General features: G+C 46.3%; 1 long non-coding RNA gene across 3 annotated transcripts in view; it reads left to right on the top strand.

The window, feature by feature from the left end:
* The window catches only part of LOC138755333 (uncharacterized), a 71,090-nt gene that overhangs the window by 21,188 nt on the left and 32,693 nt on the right, over positions 1-17,209 (top strand). For 2 of the 3 annotated variants that reach the window (XR_011352206.1, XR_011352207.1), the window contains exon 4: positions 8,127-9,868. The exons of the other annotated variant lie outside the window; for it this stretch is intronic. This is a non-coding gene — a long non-coding RNA (uncharacterized lncRNA). Of the gene's footprint in view, positions 1-8,126; positions 9,869-17,209 lie in introns of those variants that run through there. 3 annotated transcript variants of the gene reach the window in all.

Below are 17,209 nucleotides of genomic sequence, written 5' to 3'. Positions count from 1 at the left end.
TAGGTCTGCTGTTGTTTGTCATCTATATTTACAAGTTGGATGCCCTGAGCATGATAAGTTTGCAGATGACATCACAATTGATGGAATATTGGACAGTGAAGAGGTTATCTAAGATTATAACAGGATTGAGATGAATTAGAAAAGTGGTTCAAGAACAAGTGAAAGATTTTGCACTTCAGACAGTTAAACCAGGGCAGAATTTTCAGTGAATGGTGGGACCATGAAAAGTATTGTTGAAAAAAAAGAGACTATGACTCCATCGAGTTGTTCAGCACAGAAAATGGCCCTTTGGCCCAACTCATTCATGCTTTCCTCAACTTGTATCATTTGTCAGCATTTGGCTTGCATTATTCAAATCCAGGAATATGTCCATATTTCTTTTAAACATTGTACCTGCCTTTAACTCTTTCTCTGGAAGCTCATCCATGTACCCATCACTGTGTGTGTGAAAAGCCTGAGCCTTAGGTCCCTTTCCAACTTTTCCTTTCTCCCAAACATTTGCTCCCTAGTTTTAGTCTTCCCCATCCTGGGAAAAATATTTTGACCAATCACCTTTTCTGTGACCCTCAATTTTATAAATCACTATAAGGTCACACGTCAGCCTCCTTTACAAAGGGAAAATTTGTCCCACCCTATCCTGTCTCTTTATAACTCGAGCTCTCTAATCCGAGAAACATCCTTATGAATCTTTTCTGCATCTTTTAACATAATCACATACTTCCTAATAATATGGCAACCAGAAATGCTCACCATATTGCAAGTGTGGTTTCACTTATGTCTTGTACATCTGTAATACAATATCCAAAGCCATGTACTCAATGCTCATCTGATATTGACATGCATGCCATATACCTTAAAAGAATTGTCTTGGAAAAAATCCAATCCAGCTAATTACTATTTTATCAATCAACTAAGAAATGCCTGGAACTCTTCTTCTATACTACTATCATGTTACATTTACCAATAACTTGCCCTGCAAATCTTACTTTGGTTTTCACCAGGACCACTAGGATCCCAAATAGGTAAAAGAGATTTAAAATCCAGAAGTGAGCTGACCCAACTCTCCCCCCAACCATTTTGTTTGGGTGCCTGTCAACATTTTTATACCTTGTAGAAGGGATCAAGCCCAAAACATTGGTTATGTATCTTTATCTTTGCTAATATAAAGTATGCTTTTTGTCCTGCTGCGTTGTTCCATCATTGTGTTTGTACAGTGAGCAGTAAAACAAGAAAGTCTGCAGACTCCATGATTGAATTAAAAGCAATGCTGTAGAAACTCAGCAGGTCAAACAATATACTTTATATAGCAAAGATAAAGATACATAACCAATGTTACGGACTTTACCTTGATGAATGTAAGGAAAATTATCAACAAGCATCCGAACAAAGGGAAGGGTGTGGGAGGAGCGTGGACCCAAAGGCAGGAGGTAATAGTGGAGAGGGAGGGAGGGCAGAGCAGTAAGCAAGGGGAGTAGGGTCGGCTGGGTAAATAGAGAGGGAAGGGGGTGAGGAGCTGAGGGAAAAAAGACAAGGGGAAGGGAAGAGAGGGAGATAGAGACTAGGTTAGCAGAAACCAGAGAAGTCAATGTTAATGCCATCCAAATGGAAAATCAAGTGTTGTTTCTCCAATTTACAGGTGGTCTTGGTGGGATAGTACATGAGGCCATGAACAGACATGTGAGTGTGGGAGTGGGATGCAGAAATGAAATGGTTAGCCATTGGGAGGGCTCTGTCATTGATGTGGATAGAGCAAAGGTCCTCAGGAAAGCTATCTCCCATTCTACCCCCAGTCTCTCCGATGTAGAGAAGGGCACACTTGATGTAGTAGATCACTCCTGAGGATACACAAGTGAAGTGTTGCTTCACTTGAAAGGTCTGTTTGGGGCCCCAGACTATGATAAGGTAGGAGGTGTAGCCGCAAATGTTGCATTTCCTACGGCCACAGGGGAAGGTGCCAGGGGGACAACTGGTGGAGAAGGGTTAATGCATGAGGAAGTCATGGAGAGAGCAGTCCCTATGGAAGGGAGAGAGGGGAGGAGAGGGGAACATGTGTCTGGTACTGGGATCACACAAGTTCTGGAAATTAGAGAGGATAATGTGTTGGATGTGAGGTTTGGTTGGGTGTTGTAAGGACAAGGGAAATCCTGTGATTGGTTTCAATTGGAAGCAGAGGGGGCCAGGGCAGATGAGCAGAAAATGGAGGAGATATGGTTGAGGGCTGAGTTGATGGTGGTGAAGAAGGCAGACATTTCAGATGATCTTTACTGAAAGACCTAATCTTGGAGACAGAGAAATTGTGAGAAGGAAATAGAACCCTTGCAGGGGACTGGGATGAGGAAATGTAGAAGAGATAGTTGTGGAAATTGGTGGGTTTGTAAAATATGTTGATGGAAAGCTGTCTCCTGAGATGGAGACAGAAAGGGGAGTGTGCTGGAGATGGACCAGGTGAGTTTGAGATCAGGGTGGAAGTTGGGAGCGAAGTTGACAAGCTCATCATGGGTGCACGAGACAGGCTCAATGTAGTTGTTAAAATAGCAGAGAAAGAATTGAGGGGCCTTGCCTGTGTAGGCTTGCAGCATGGATTGCTCCACAAAGCCCACAAACATGCATGTGTAACTGGACCCATGTGGGTACCCGTGGCTACTCCTTTGATTTGAAGGAAGTGAGATGAGTCAAAGGAGTTTTTAAGAGTAAGAAAAAGTTCTACCAGGCGGAGGCAGGTGGTGGTGGAGGGTGACTGTTTGGGTCTCTTGTCCATAAAGGAACAAAGTGTTTTGAGTTCTTCTGTAAGAAGATTCAGGGTAGTAGATTTAGGATGGAGATGAGGAGGAACTACTTTTCCCAAAGGGTGGTGAATCTATAGAGTTTGCTATCCATTGAAACAGTGGTGGCTATCTCATAAATATACTAGGGGAATTCAGGGATCTGGGGGGGAAAGGCAGGTAGGTGGAGATGAGCCTATCATCAGATCAGCCATGATCTAATTTAATAGTGGATCAAATAGCCTACTCCTGCTCCTATTTCTTATGTTCTTATAGCCACTTAATTATCTGTATTTCTCAAAGTAAACTAACATACCTGCCTATACCACAATACCTATCTGGCAGCTTGTTCCATATGCCCACCATTCTCTGACTGAAGAACTAGATTCTCTGCTCCATAATACTTTTTAGGACAATACCAATAACAGAGTTAATCCTGCCTTGGTTTGATTTATCCAAATACCACACCTTGCACTTCTGAGTTGAAGTACTTCTTTTCTCCTTAGCCTTGGATGGAGTTGTAAACCAAGTTAACCTTCTTCACTGTCCACCATAGCATGTATTTTTACGTCATTAGCATATGTACTCAATTTACCACTAACACTCTTGTCCAAATCATTCATGTATATTACAAAAAAGCAATGGTCCTATTATCGAACCTTGAGACACTCCACTGGTTATGATCCTCCAGTCTGATATAAACATAGTGACATCAATTATCCATGCTGAATTATATATGAAATTAAATTTACATTGAAAATAGGAATATCTTTTAACCATCTTATTTCACTCAACCAGAGGAAGCCCAAAATTTATTCTAAATTTATCAGGAGTCTTTGACTATTTTATTCTATCTGGTAGGTCATTCTACATTTTGATCACCGTTCAATACTGAAAAATATTTCTAACAACTATTCCAAAGTGCCCTTCACTGGTTCGATTCTTTATTGCAGTTTAACTTATTTAATCAAAGATAACATGTTCTAAACCCAAAACAATTTTACACACCTCAAGTAATTAATCTCTCAATCACCTCATTTGCAGGCAAAGGCTGAATCATGGCATTAATATGACATGTAATTACAGGCAGTCCCCAACTTATGACTGTAAGGATTGGTTGTAACTAAGAAGGGTAACAGGGACCTCAGGCTGCCAACAGAGAACTCAGGCTGCTGCCAGAGAATTGGGACCACTGTATACGGTACTTTTAATACAAAATATGTACTGTACAGTAGATTGAATAAAGTTTTTTTAAAATGTTCATATGTGCAGGTGGACACAACTCTCATAGGTCAGAAGTCAAGGACTACCTGTATGTCTATGAAGCATCAGACTTTTGCCATCCTCATTCTTAATCTACTGCTTCTGAACTAAATTGAGAATTAAGCTGTTTCTCTGTTGGCAACTGACTCAGTTCAAATACTTGGGTTTGATTCTGACTTCTGATGCTATCTGTGCTGAGTTTGCACATTCTCCTGTATGGGTTTAGGTGCTCTGCTTTATCCTCTATTTTGATTGGTTAATTCACTGTCACAAATTTGCATAAGTGTAGGCAGATGATAGAAGAACTGTAGATAAGCATATAAAGGAGGTTACAGGGAAAAAGGTAGGCAATGGTATTGATGGATTATGCTAAGAGACACCATAAATTTAATGGGGTTGAATGGCCCATTCATATGCCATCACTCCTAAAATTGTATGTAATTAGGTATATTTTCACAGGCTTTGCATAATTTTCTGTGTGGGAATTTATTTTCTAATATGGTAGATATCTAGGGCGGCCAGTCAGCGCTGGGGGCAGGGGCAGTAGGGAGGGGGGCTGTCAGGAGCTCACCAGCTGATTGTCATCCCCTTTCAGGCAGCTGCATTCTCGAGTGATTATCCCTCCCAGAGAAGGGTTACAAAGTGCACCTCACAGGCTCCTCCTGTGCTTTCAGATGGCCCCCTGACAGCCGCATTGGGGTATAGTATGCTGCTTTTCATCGGGGTGTTTTGGCCACCTGAAAGTGCCTTTTGAGTCCTCTGGGCTCATAACACCTCTATCTTTTAACAGCCACTCCTTCATTCTCATCATCCTTCTGTTTGTCAAATACACAGAACACCTTGGGATTCTCCTTAATTGAGGCCAACACCTTCTCATGCCCCCTTCCAACTCCAAGTCGTTTAAGTTCCTTTCTGGCTATCATATACCTCAAGAGCTCTCCCCATTTCTTTCTTTCTCTTGAAGAGTTGCCTGACCTGTTTGATCAGCCACAGTTCCCTTTTCCTACCATCTTTTCCTTGTCCCAGTGGGACAAGCCCATCTTGAACCCTACTCAAGTGGTCCCCAAGTTTCCTCCACATTACTTCTGTACTTTCACCCTTAAACATCAGTTTAGAATTTATTCCTGCTAGTTTCTGCCTCATCCCTTCATAATTAGCCCTTCCCCAATTTGATTGTTTATCTTTTTCCATCGCTATGTTGAAGCAAAGGGAGTTGTGGTCACTCTCACCAAAATGCTCCCCCCATCAAGAGGTCAGCCACCTGACCAGGTTCATTCCCTAGAACCAGATCCAGTATGGCCTCCCCTCTTGTCAGCTTGTTCACATACTGTCAAGAATTCTTCTTGTACACCTGACAAATTCAGCCCCACCTATCCCTCTTTATTAGGGAAGTTGAGATCACTCATAACTACAACCCTGAATTTACCACACCATTCCAAAATCTGCCTGCTTATCTGCTCCTCGGTATCCTAAGGGCTATTTGGGGCCTATAGACTACTCCCAGCACAGAGATAGCTCCCTTCCTATTTCTGACTTCCACCCACACCAACTTGGTGGACACTCCCTCTGCAGCACCCTCCCTTTCTATAGCTGTGATACATCCCTGACCAATAATGTTACTTCTTCCCCCCCTTCTACCCCTCATCTTATTCTTTTTAAAATATCTAGACCCCATACCTGCATCAACCAAACTTGCCCCTCCTGCAACCAAGTTTCAGAAACAGCCACAACATCTTAGTTCCACATACTGATCTATGCTTCAAGTTCATCCCTCTATTCTTAATACTCCAAGCACTGAAATAGGGACATTTCAAACCCTCTAACTGGCTACCTTTATATTTTGTCCCCTACCTGTCCCTCCTCACCAACTCAGAGCACATAGCATCATTCTTTTTGTCCTTCTAACCTAATCTCTGCACTCATATTCTGATTCCCAACCCTCTGCCAAACTAGTTTAAACTCTCCCCAACAGCTTTAGCAAACCTGCCTATCAGGATATTGGTTCCCCTCCAGTTCAGGTGCAGCCCATCCTTTTTGTATAGGTCAGACCTTCCCCAGAAGAGATCCTAATGATCCAGCAATTTGAACCCCTGCCCCTGGCATCAACTCTTCAGCCATGCATTCATCTGCCACAACTTCCTCTTCCTCCCCTCTCCAGCACATACCACAGGTAGCAATTCTGAGATTACTACCCTTGAGGTCCTGCTTTTTAACTTTTCTAACTATCCAGATTTCTTCTTCAAGACTTCATCCCTATTCTTATGTATGCCATTATACCCCATATGGACCATGGCATCCAGATGCTCACCCTCCCCCCTCTAGAACATTATGAACTCAGTCCAAGACATCTCTAACCCTGGCACCTGGGGACAACATACCATCCATGAGCTTCAATCTTGTTCACAGAACCTCTTATCTGCTCTCCTAACCAATGAATCCCCAATTATCATAGGTCTCCTCTTCTCCCTCCCTTCACTTCTGACCCAGGGGGCCAGCCTCTGTGCCTGAGACATAACTACCTCATCTTGTCCCTGGTAGATTGTTCCCCCAACAATATACTTGTTGAGGAGAACAGCCACAGGGCTGTTGTGCTTTTTCTGCCTCTTCCCATTCCCTCTCCTAATAATCACCCAATCACTTGTCTTCTGACTTTTCAGGGTGACTGCCTTCCTAAAACTCCTGCCTATCACTCTCTGCCTAATTAAATTAATTAAATAAACTTACTAGCCTTACCTTTGTGTGAGCAAGCTCTTCCTCAGCTCAAAGCCCCACTCCGACACTGGGGCCTCGCCTGCCAAAGCCCCACTCCGACACTGGGGCCTCGCCTGCCAAAGCCCCACTCCGACACTGGGGCCTCGCCTGCCAAAGCCCCACTCCGACACTGGGGCCTCGCCTGCCAAAGCCCCACTCCGACACTGGGGCCTCGCCTGCCAAAGCCCCACTCCGACACTGGGGCCTCGCCTGCCAAAGCCCCACTCCGACACTGGGGCCTCGCCTGCCAAAGCCCCACTCCGACACTGGGGCCTCGCCTGCCAAAGCCCCACTCCGACACTGGGGCCTCGCCTGCCAAAGCCCCACTCCGACACTGGGGCCTCGCCTGCCAAAGCCCCACTCCGACACTGGGGCCTCGCCTGCCAAAGCCCCACTCCGACACTGGGGCCTCGCCTGCCAAAGCCCCACTCCGACACTGGGGCCTCGCCTGCCAAAGCCCCACTCCGACACTGGGGCCTCGCCTGCCAAAGCCCCACTCCGACACTGGGGCCTCGCCTGCCAAAGCCCCACTCCGACACTGGGGCCTCGCCTGTCAAAGCCCCACTCCGACACTGGGGCCTCGCCTGCCAAAGCCCCACTCCGACACTGGGGCCTCGCCTGCCAAAGCCCCACTGCGACACTGGGGCCTCGCCTGCCAAAGCCCCACTGCGACACTGGGGCCTCGCCTGCCAAAGCCCCACTGCGACACTGGGGCCTCGCCTGCCAAAGCCCCACTCCGACACTGGGGCCTCGCCTGCCAAAGCCCCACTCCGACACTGGGGCCTCGCCTGCCAAAGCCCCACTCCGACACTGGGGCCTCGCCTGCCAAAGCCCCACTAACCACTCCTCTTTAGCTACCCCTCCCTTTATTTGTCTCTGCCAATTATCTAAATTACTCACTCCCACAAATCAACACTCTGCTTAACCCTTTAGTTGCCTTCAGTGCTTCTTTTAAACCTTTTAAATGTCATTCACCTGGGCTGATTTTATTCACTCCCCACTCTCAAAGAGTCCCTCACTCCTTTGAGTCCTCCAGATCCAATGGTCTTGAGATCACAAACTGGGAGATAATCTGTTAGAGGCAGGTGTGGACACAGACAAGAGCAAGGCGAAAGCAATTCTAGAGATGTCCAGACCCACAAACAAAAAGGGTACATTGAGAGTGCTGGGAATGAACAATTTCATTGGTAAATACATAACAAACCTGTCTTCCAAAACAATGTACCTGAGGGAGTTGTTTTATGACAAATGTAAATTCAAGTGGGCAGCCAATCACGAGGAAGAATGGGGACAACTGAAGACCATTCTAACTACATAACTGGTGCTTTTGACATTCTTTGACCCATCCAGAAGGATGAAAACCTTTACAGATGATGCTTCAAAAGATGAATAGGTGCCATACCACTTCAGGCTGCAGGAGAAGATTGGAGGCCAGTTGTATACACATCAAGGACGATGACCACATGGTCCATCTGAATGTCGATATGCACAGATAGAGACAGAGTGCCTAGGTCTGGTCTATGGATTCAAGAAATTCCACAGCTGTGTATGGTCTACCAACATTCATGGCTGAGACAGACCACAAGACATTAATAGTCATAATCCAGAAAAACCTCAGACAAATCCAGACTGATGTTGAAGCTACAACATTATGATTTTGAATTGGTGTACAGGCCAGGGAAACTTATTTAATTGCTAACGCGCTGTCGAAGGCAATGACGTAGAGTGAAGCACACAATAAGAATTCCACAGAGACAGATGTGAATCTGATCACTGAACCTCTTCCCATATCTGACATGAAATCCAAGCAGATTGCAGCTGAAACAGAAAAGGATACAGTTGTACAGAAGGTCACAAAGAATCTGAATGAAGATTAGCCTAGAGGTGAATATCAGCAATCCTATAACATCAGAGCTGAGCTGAGTGTTGTCGATGTACTCAGACAGAACAGAATTATCATTCTTCAATCACTGTGACAAGAGATGCTGAAAAGGGTGCTTGAGGAACACCTTGAAATGCAAAAAAGTAAGAGGAGGGCCAGAATTGCTGTTTATTGGACAGGGATAAATCGACAGAATAGTCTCAAGCTGTTAGACCTGCCTGAAATATCGCGCAAAGCAGCCAAATGAACTCATGACCATAACTGACTTACAGAGAAGCCATGGCAGAAAGTTGGGACTGATCTGTTCTACCTGGATGGAAAGAATTACCTATTAGCTATTAACTATCTATCGAACTATCCTGAGATGGCAATGCTTCCCAACATGTCTGCTGCCTGCATGATCAGATACATGAAGTCAATCTTTGCAAGACATGGAATTCCTCAAATTGTCTACAGTGACAATAGTCCATGCTGTTGTAGAATATTCCAGAACTTTGCCGAAGAGTATGATTTTCGACATGTGATTTCAAGTCCTCTGCATCCCCAGTCAAACTGTAAAGCAGAGAAACGAGTTCACATAGTCAAGAAAGCACAAGTCAGTGGCTCAGATCCTTATCTTGCTCTGTTGAATTACCGAGCTTTACCACTTAAACATGGCATATCACTTCCTGAGCTCCTAATGAGGCGTAGACTACGTACCACACTTCCCTTCTCTGCAGACACAAACAAGAACAGATGTCAAACAGAAACAAAAGTGTCTACAAAAGAGACAAAAAGCAAACTATGACAAGTCAGCAAGAAGCTTAGGGTCACTGACACAACACAGCACAGTGAGACTCAGAGATTCCAACACCTGGGACAAGAAGGCCACTGTTCTGGAGGAAGTAAATCCAAGTTCCTACACTGTCCCAGCAGAGGATGGTCAAAGGAGCCTGCTGAAAACGCAAGTGATGCTGCAAGAACAGATAAATGTAGAAGATCCAGCCTGAATACAGCCAATCTAAATTGTATGCTTCTTGATTTTCCAATAAATAATAGAAGGAGATTTTATCTTCAAGACTTTTGTTGAAGTTTTCCCAATCTCCTACTGTAACTTCAGCAAAAATCTGTAGCTATTTTTATTTTGGAGGATTCTTATGGAAAATCTGCAGTTGTGAAGTTGAATATACTTTTACATGTGATTGCTGTTCCACCAGAAGATGGTGCTCTTGCACAGACATGTATTGAATTGAATATTTATTAAAGCATCTCAAAGTTTTAAACTTTCAAACTTTGCTTTTAGTTTGAATTTCTATTTTTAATTTTGCCGGATTCCTGAAATATCCAAACACTTGCCTCTTTACTGCTACAAAATTATTTTTCTGCATATTTATCACAAAACATCATTAAAAGAACAAATTTGTTGAGTAACTCAGTGGGTTGAGCAGCATCAGTGTGTAGTGAACTGAGATTCACTAGAAGTGTGCTGTACTGATGACTGGTCCCACCTCCTGACTCCTCCCCTGGGGCCTGTATATAACCCTGGTTTCCCGCCTAAACCCAGAACCCCTCTGAAGCCTGTTCGTGAACCCTACCTGTGTTGTAAGCTAATAAAAACATTTGTTCTCCCTCCAGTCAAGTGTGAGCCTTTATCTATAATACAATTTTATTAGCTTACAAACAAGGATGGAGGCATTACTCAAGCCCAGTATGCATCTAATAGACTCTCAGTCCCCTGACACGGCTGAGGAGTTTTCATATTGGCTAGACTGCTTCCAGGCCTACCTGAATGCATTCAGAGATGTCTTACATACAGACAAGCTCCAGAGGTCGGTGCTCATCTCAAAGGTAGAAACGAAGGGGTATGCAGCCGTCCGAGACTGCCCGATGTACAAGGCTGCCATTGCAGCGCTGAAGGCCCACAATATGAAGGCCCTAGAACGAGGTCCTAGCGAGGCACTGGCTCTCCCTATGCCACCAATGGCCCGGAGAGTCGATTGACGACTACCTGCTAGATCTGCAGACGCTGGCTAAGAAGTGCAGGTATTATGCCACTTCAGGCCACATCTGGGAAGATGAACAGATCCGGGACACTCTAGTCGCAGGGGTCCACTCGAGGTATGTCAGCCAGCGACTGCTCGAGTTGGGATTGAAGGACTTTGCTAGCCATGTCGAGCTGGCCAAATCACTGGAACAGGCCAGTCTCGACAATGACAACCTCGGCCAGCGAACTCGCGCTCTCTGGTGAGCACCTCCAAGGAGTAGCTGCTCCCACTTCAGTAGCCCCTGCTCTAACGACTGCAGCTTCCAAATCCTGGGAGTACTTTTTCTGTGTCAAGGGACAGCACCCCCGTGCCTGCTGCCCGGCTAAAGACTTGGCGTGCTCTAGCTGTGGGAAGAAGGGACATTGGGTGAGGGTATTGTACTGACAATAACCACAACAGCAGTGTGAGTATAAGACAGCTTTAATAAACTAATAGGTACACTAAGAGGTCTTGTCGCTCTGCAAGACAAACCTGGAAGGCTAGACTGTAGCTCTGGACAGCTTTATATACAAGGTCACCTGGATGACCCCTGGTGACCTAGTGGTGTAATTACATATCACCACAGGTATGCCGCGCGAAGGAAGGACTGGGGAAGTTCATGGCCTGTACCGTTCCTGGATCCAATTCCAGCCCCAAGCCGTCTGCCCCAGACTCACCCGAGATCGCCTGTTGCACAACCCTCTGCCTACGGAAACGGCCCGATTTTGAATTCAGTGCCATCATCATCGTCAGAGGAAGAAGGAGGGGGCCATTTTGCCGTGCCACGAGATTGGCACCATCTTATCTGCACAGGTCAACTCAGGACAGAGGGAACCACTCGAGAGAAGAACACGGTGTCTCCGGCAACCTGGCATCGCTGGTCCTCAACCAGAATAGACCTCACCAGCTCAGCAATCGATAGTGATGGTGAAAGTTAACGGACATCCGACCAAGTGCCTGATAGACACAGAGTCCATGGAAAGTTTCATAGACTCACAGACTGTGCAAAAATGTACCTGTCTAATTACCGAATCTTCCTAGTGTCCCAGTCCCATTCGGCACGTGTACAGAAACATTATATAGTTCATCTGTCATATGAAGGGGAGGAATTTTATAAATTTTGCATGTACATTTTAGATGAATTGTGTGCTCCAGTACGGTTGGGTCTGGACTTCCTATGTCGCCTTAAAAGTGTGACCTTGGAGTTTTCTGATCCCCTTCCCCCAGTAACGGTTCGGAACGGAGGGTCCTCAAAACCAGGACCCAGTTGCAGCCTCTCCACACTGAACATCGACCCCACCCCTGTTCCCAAACCTGTCTGCCGACTGTAAGGTCATTGCCACCAAGAGCAGGAGGTACAGCGCAGCAGACAGGGAGTTTATAAAGACGGAGACCCTTTGCCTGCTGGAGGAGGGGATCATTGAACCCAGCACCAGCCTGTGGAGAGCGCAAGTGGTGGTAGTAAAGGGGGAATACAAGAACAGGTTTGACTATAGCCAAACAATTAACAGATAAACATTTCTGGACGCATTCCCCCTCCCTCACATTTCGGATATGGTGAACGATATCATGCAGTATCAGGTCTATTCGACTACCTACCTGAAAACTGCCTATCACCAGCTGCCAATCCATTCCGAGGACCACCCGTACACAGCATTTGAGGCTAACGGTCGACTCTATCAATTCTGGAGGGTCCCTTTTGGAATTACCAGTGCGGTATCTATTTTCCAGCAGCAGATGGTCAGGATGGTGGACGAGTATGGGTTGAAGGCTACCTTCCCCACCTCGACAATGTCACCATCTGTGGCCACACCGTGGAAGACTATGATGCCAATCTCAGAGCTTTCTCCAAGCAGCAAGAGCCTTGAATCTTACTTAAAATTCTGACAAGTGTGTATTCAGGACTACATGACTAACTATCCTTGGCTACATGGTGGAGAATGGCATCATTGGCCCTGACCCTGATAAGATGTGCCCCCTGTTAGAGCTTCCCCTCTCTGGAACCACAAAGACTTTGAGGAGATGCCTGAGGTTTTTCTCATATTATGCCCAGTGCGTCCCTCAATACACCGACAACGTTCATCCCCTCTTAAAGGCCACTACTTTCTCCCTTTCGGCCAAAGTCCAGATGGCTTTTAATTACCTCCGAAGTTACATTGCAAAAGCTGCCATGCATGCGGTAGATGAAAATGTACCTTTCCAAGTGGAAAGTGACGCCTCGGACGTAGCACTGGCCACTATTCTCAATCAGGCGGGCAGGCCAGTTGCCCTTTTCTCACGGACGCTTCAAGGCCATGAACTCCGGAACCCATCTGTGGAAAAGGAGGCTCAGGCCATTGTAGAAGCTGTAAAGCACTGAAGGCACTACCTGGCTGGGAGAAGATTTACACTCCTCACGGACCAGCACTCTCACATTCACGTTCAGCAATCCCAAGAGGGGAAAAATCAAGAATGACAAAATTGCTAGGTAGAGGATCGAACTCTCCACCTAAAATTTTGATATCGTCTACCGGCCAGGGGCACTAAATGACCCTCCAGATGCTTTGTCCAATGGACATCCCGGTCAACTGCAGACCATATACAATGAACTATGCCATACAGGGGTCACCCACATGGCTCATTGTAGAGCGCGTCGAAAGAACCAAAGACGTTGATCCAAACCAAGGCTTTTATTAACTAAAAGAATGGAGCATATCACATGTAGGTCAACCAGTCCAGAATGACCTGGTCTGGCTAGGAGCAATCCTTTAAGTTCTGCCAGTAGGCGTGGCTACGCTCTCAGCCAATCACAGTCATCCTACACTACCATCTGTACATATACACATTGGTGATAGAATCTGTACTATCACACTCATTTTATCAAGTCCTGGTCATGCCAGGTTTGCGCTGAGTGCAAGCCGCACTTTTTTCGTCCCGCAAAAGTGCACCTGATTAAATCATCCAGGCCCTTTGAACAGCTCGGCGTTGATTTTAAGGGACCTCTCCCCTCCAGGAATGGGAACATCTACTTTCTCTCGGTCATCGATAACTACTCCTGCTTCCCGTTCACCATCCCGTATCTGCCTCATCTGTTATGAAGGCCCTAAACTCTATTTTCACCCTGTTCAGGTATCCAGGCTATATTCAAAGTGATCGAGGCTCAGCCTTCATGAGCGACGAGCTGTGTCAGTACCTGATGGTGAGGGGCATCGCATTCAGCAGGACTACCAGTTACAAACCCTGGGGAACGGGCAGGTTGCAAAAAAGAACACCATGATTGGAAGGCCCTGAAACAAAAAGGCCTTCCAGACTCGCGCTGGCAGAATGTCCTCCCAATCATGCTCCACTCAATTCGGTCGCTACTCTGCACTGCGACCAATGCTACTCCTCATGAGCTCATGTTTACATTCGACAGAAGGGCAGCATCAGGGACGACACTCCCAGCTAGGCTCACTAGTGCTTGTCCAGTCCTCAAGAAACACATGAGGAGAAGCAAGACCGACCCCCTGGTAAAAAGGGTGAAATTGCCCCATGCCAACCCCACATACGCCTACATGGAGTACCTGGTGTTGTGGCTTTCTGCCTACTGTAAATAAGGCCAGGTTTACACAGTTTTATGGAAGCTTCAGCACTGTTTATTCATTGTTTCACAGCCCGCATGTGAGGTTCTTCGTGCACAGGCATCACGTAGGCTGCTAGCCTCACTCTGGTTTCAGTGTTCGAATATTTCAACGTAAAAGCCCCCGGGCACACTTCTGGTGGTTTCAAAATAAAAGACCTGCTAATAGCAGCATTAAACATTACATCTCCATTCAACAACAAAAATGTCATGGTACAATCTTCTTATGCAGAACAAACCCTTTTTTTCAATAGGTACGTGTAACAAATCACATAGTATGCAGTATACAAGTCAAAATGCAGGTAAATGCATCAGGTCACATAACAGCTTTTTTTTCATAGGGCAGCATTCTTCGTACACCCTTTTAGTCATTTATAAGTCAAAGATTTGCCTTGGCTTAATGGCACGACCATACCTTGTGCGGGGATATGGCCCAGAGTGATCTGGTTTGCACACTGAATCAGGGTGAGGTTGCTGTTCCCCTGGTTCACCTTGTCCAGTGATCAGATCGTCACCTGGTCCAGTGATCAGGTTGTCTTCGGTGATCTCAGGCTGCTGTAGGTCGGGTGTGGGCTTATCATCTCGGGTGTCGAGAAGGTGCTGTCAGCTGCGCCTGAAGGTCTATCCATTGCTGGTTTCGATGTGGTAGCTTCGTGGGGTTTCTGCGGTTTGGATGACTTGCTGGTTTCCACGTACCATCTTCCTGCTAGAAGCGGATGTGTGCTCTGGTGTGTAGTGTTGACAGCGGCCGAGCAGACTTGTCGTACTGTTGTTTCTGGCATTGCTGGCAGTTCTCTCTCCTTGCCTGCAATGTTCCCTTCAGGGCTACCTGAGGTTGTAACTGTAGTGTTGTCATCGGTAAGATAGAGCGCAGCCTGCAGCTCATCAGGATTTGGGCTGGAGATTTGAGGCTGTCGACCGGTGTATTCCTATACTCCGGCAGGCTGAGGTATGGGTCTTTCTTGACCTCTCTGGCCTTTGTGAGAATCTGCTTTGCAGTTTGGACCGTCTTTTCGGCTAGCCTGTTGCTCTGGGGATAATGTGGGCTTGAAGTGACATGCTGGAAACCGCATGACTCTGCAAACCGTTGGAATTCCCGTGAGTTGTAACATGACCCTTTCTTGATATGCCGTGTCTAAGCAAACACTGTTTTCATTTTGTGGATTACAGCGGTTGAGGTGATGCAGTGCAGGCATTCAATTTCAAAGTATCTGCTGAGGTAGTCACATATGACAATGTAGTTCTCAGAGTTCCAAGTGAATAGATCTGTTGCTACATCCTGCCATGGGTTTTCTGGAATCGCCTGTGAGAGCATGGGTTGCAGTGTGTTTGGCATATGTCACACTTCATTACTGTGTCCTCTATCTGTTGATTCATGCCTGGCCAAAACATTATGTCCCTAGCCCTGTGTTTGCTTTTCTCCACTCCGAAATGTCCCGTGTGTATGCGATGTAGCTTATCTGTTCTGAGCTTCCGTGAAATAATTATCTTCTCACCCTTTAGAAGGATTCCATCGGTCTCTGTGATCTCATCGTGGTGGTTCCAGTACTCACTGATTTGTGGGTGACACCTTCTCCTCGTCTCCGGCCAGCCTGACTGAATGACCTGCTTGAGGGTGAACCGTTGCTCATCCTGGGTTGTGGTTGCCTTGATGTCACCTAGCTGGTCTGCACTCACAGGAGCTGCACTGATGAGGGTGTGTACCTGGGTCTCCATAGCCTTGAATACTGAACTGTCCTCGTCATCCATGGATTTTCTTGACAGTGTGTCAGCTACCAGGATCTCTTTGCCTCGTCTGTGGATGAGTGTTATGCTGTATTTCTGCAGCGCGAGTATCAGGCGCTGTAGACATGGTGGTGCGAGGGCTAGTGGCTTGCGGAGTATTGTCTCTAATGGCTTGTGGTCTAATTCCACAGTTACGCGTCGCCCATAGGTGTATTCATGGAATCTCTTACACCCGTATAGGACTGCATAGAGCTCCTTTTCGATTTGGGTGTAGTTTTTCTCCATGTTATTAAACAGCTTTGATGCATATGCGACCGGTCTGCCTTCCTGCATGATGGCTGCACCCAGGCCATTTTTCGATGCATCCACTTGGAATGTCACTTCCTTTTCAGGATTGAAATAGGCTAACACTGGCCCCGGTTCCGCTGTGATAGTGTCCTTCATCTGCTGAAACACTTTCTCATGGATTGCGTCCCATTTGAACTCTCTGTCATGTCTTCGCAAGTGTCTGAGCAGTGCACTCACCTCAGCCAGGTTGGGAGTGAATCTGGCGAGGTAATTCATCGCACCGAGGATCGTCGCCAGCTCTGCCTCATTTTCTGGTGGCTGCATGTCCCTGACAGCTTTCACCTTGAAAGGGTCTGATTTCAGGCCATCAGCTGTAAGTCTATGTCCGAAGTAGCTCATTTCAGAGACACAGTTGCAGCATTTGTCCGGGTTTAGCCATACCCCTCTCTCTCTGGTCCGGCTGAGCATGGCTCTGAGGTTACGGTCATGCTCCTATCTTATCTTTCCAAACATGATGATGTCATCCACGATGCCAGCCACTCTATTGAGGCCCTTGTATGTTTTGTCTACCCTCCTCTGGAACTTGTCCTGGGCAGTCACAATGCCGAAGGGCAATCTGAGAAAATGATATCTGCCAAAGATGGAATTGAATGTAGTGAGCAGGGATGATTCCTCACTGAGTTTGATAGCCCAATAGCCCGATCTTGTATCTAAGACGCTGAAATATTTTGCCCCAGCCAGTTTGGATGTTACATCCTCAATTGTGGGTAGGGGATAGTATGGCCATAATATTGCTTTGTTCAAAGGCCATGGGTCCAGGCATACTCGGAGCTTGTATGTTTTTGGCTCCTCACACGTTACCAAGGCATTAACCCACTGAGTTGGCTCAGTCACTTTACAGATTATGCTGTCTCTTTCCATGTTTTCTACTCTGTTC

Source organism: Narcine bancroftii, chromosome 2, assembly GCF_036971445.1.
Source record: "Narcine bancroftii isolate sNarBan1 chromosome 2, sNarBan1.hap1, whole genome shotgun sequence".
In the NCBI taxonomy this organism is placed as follows: Eukaryota; Metazoa; Chordata; class Chondrichthyes; order Torpediniformes; family Narcinidae; genus Narcine; species Narcine bancroftii.
The sequence above is the reverse complement of the archived record's forward strand: the minus strand, read 5'-3'. Positions and strand labels throughout refer to the sequence as shown.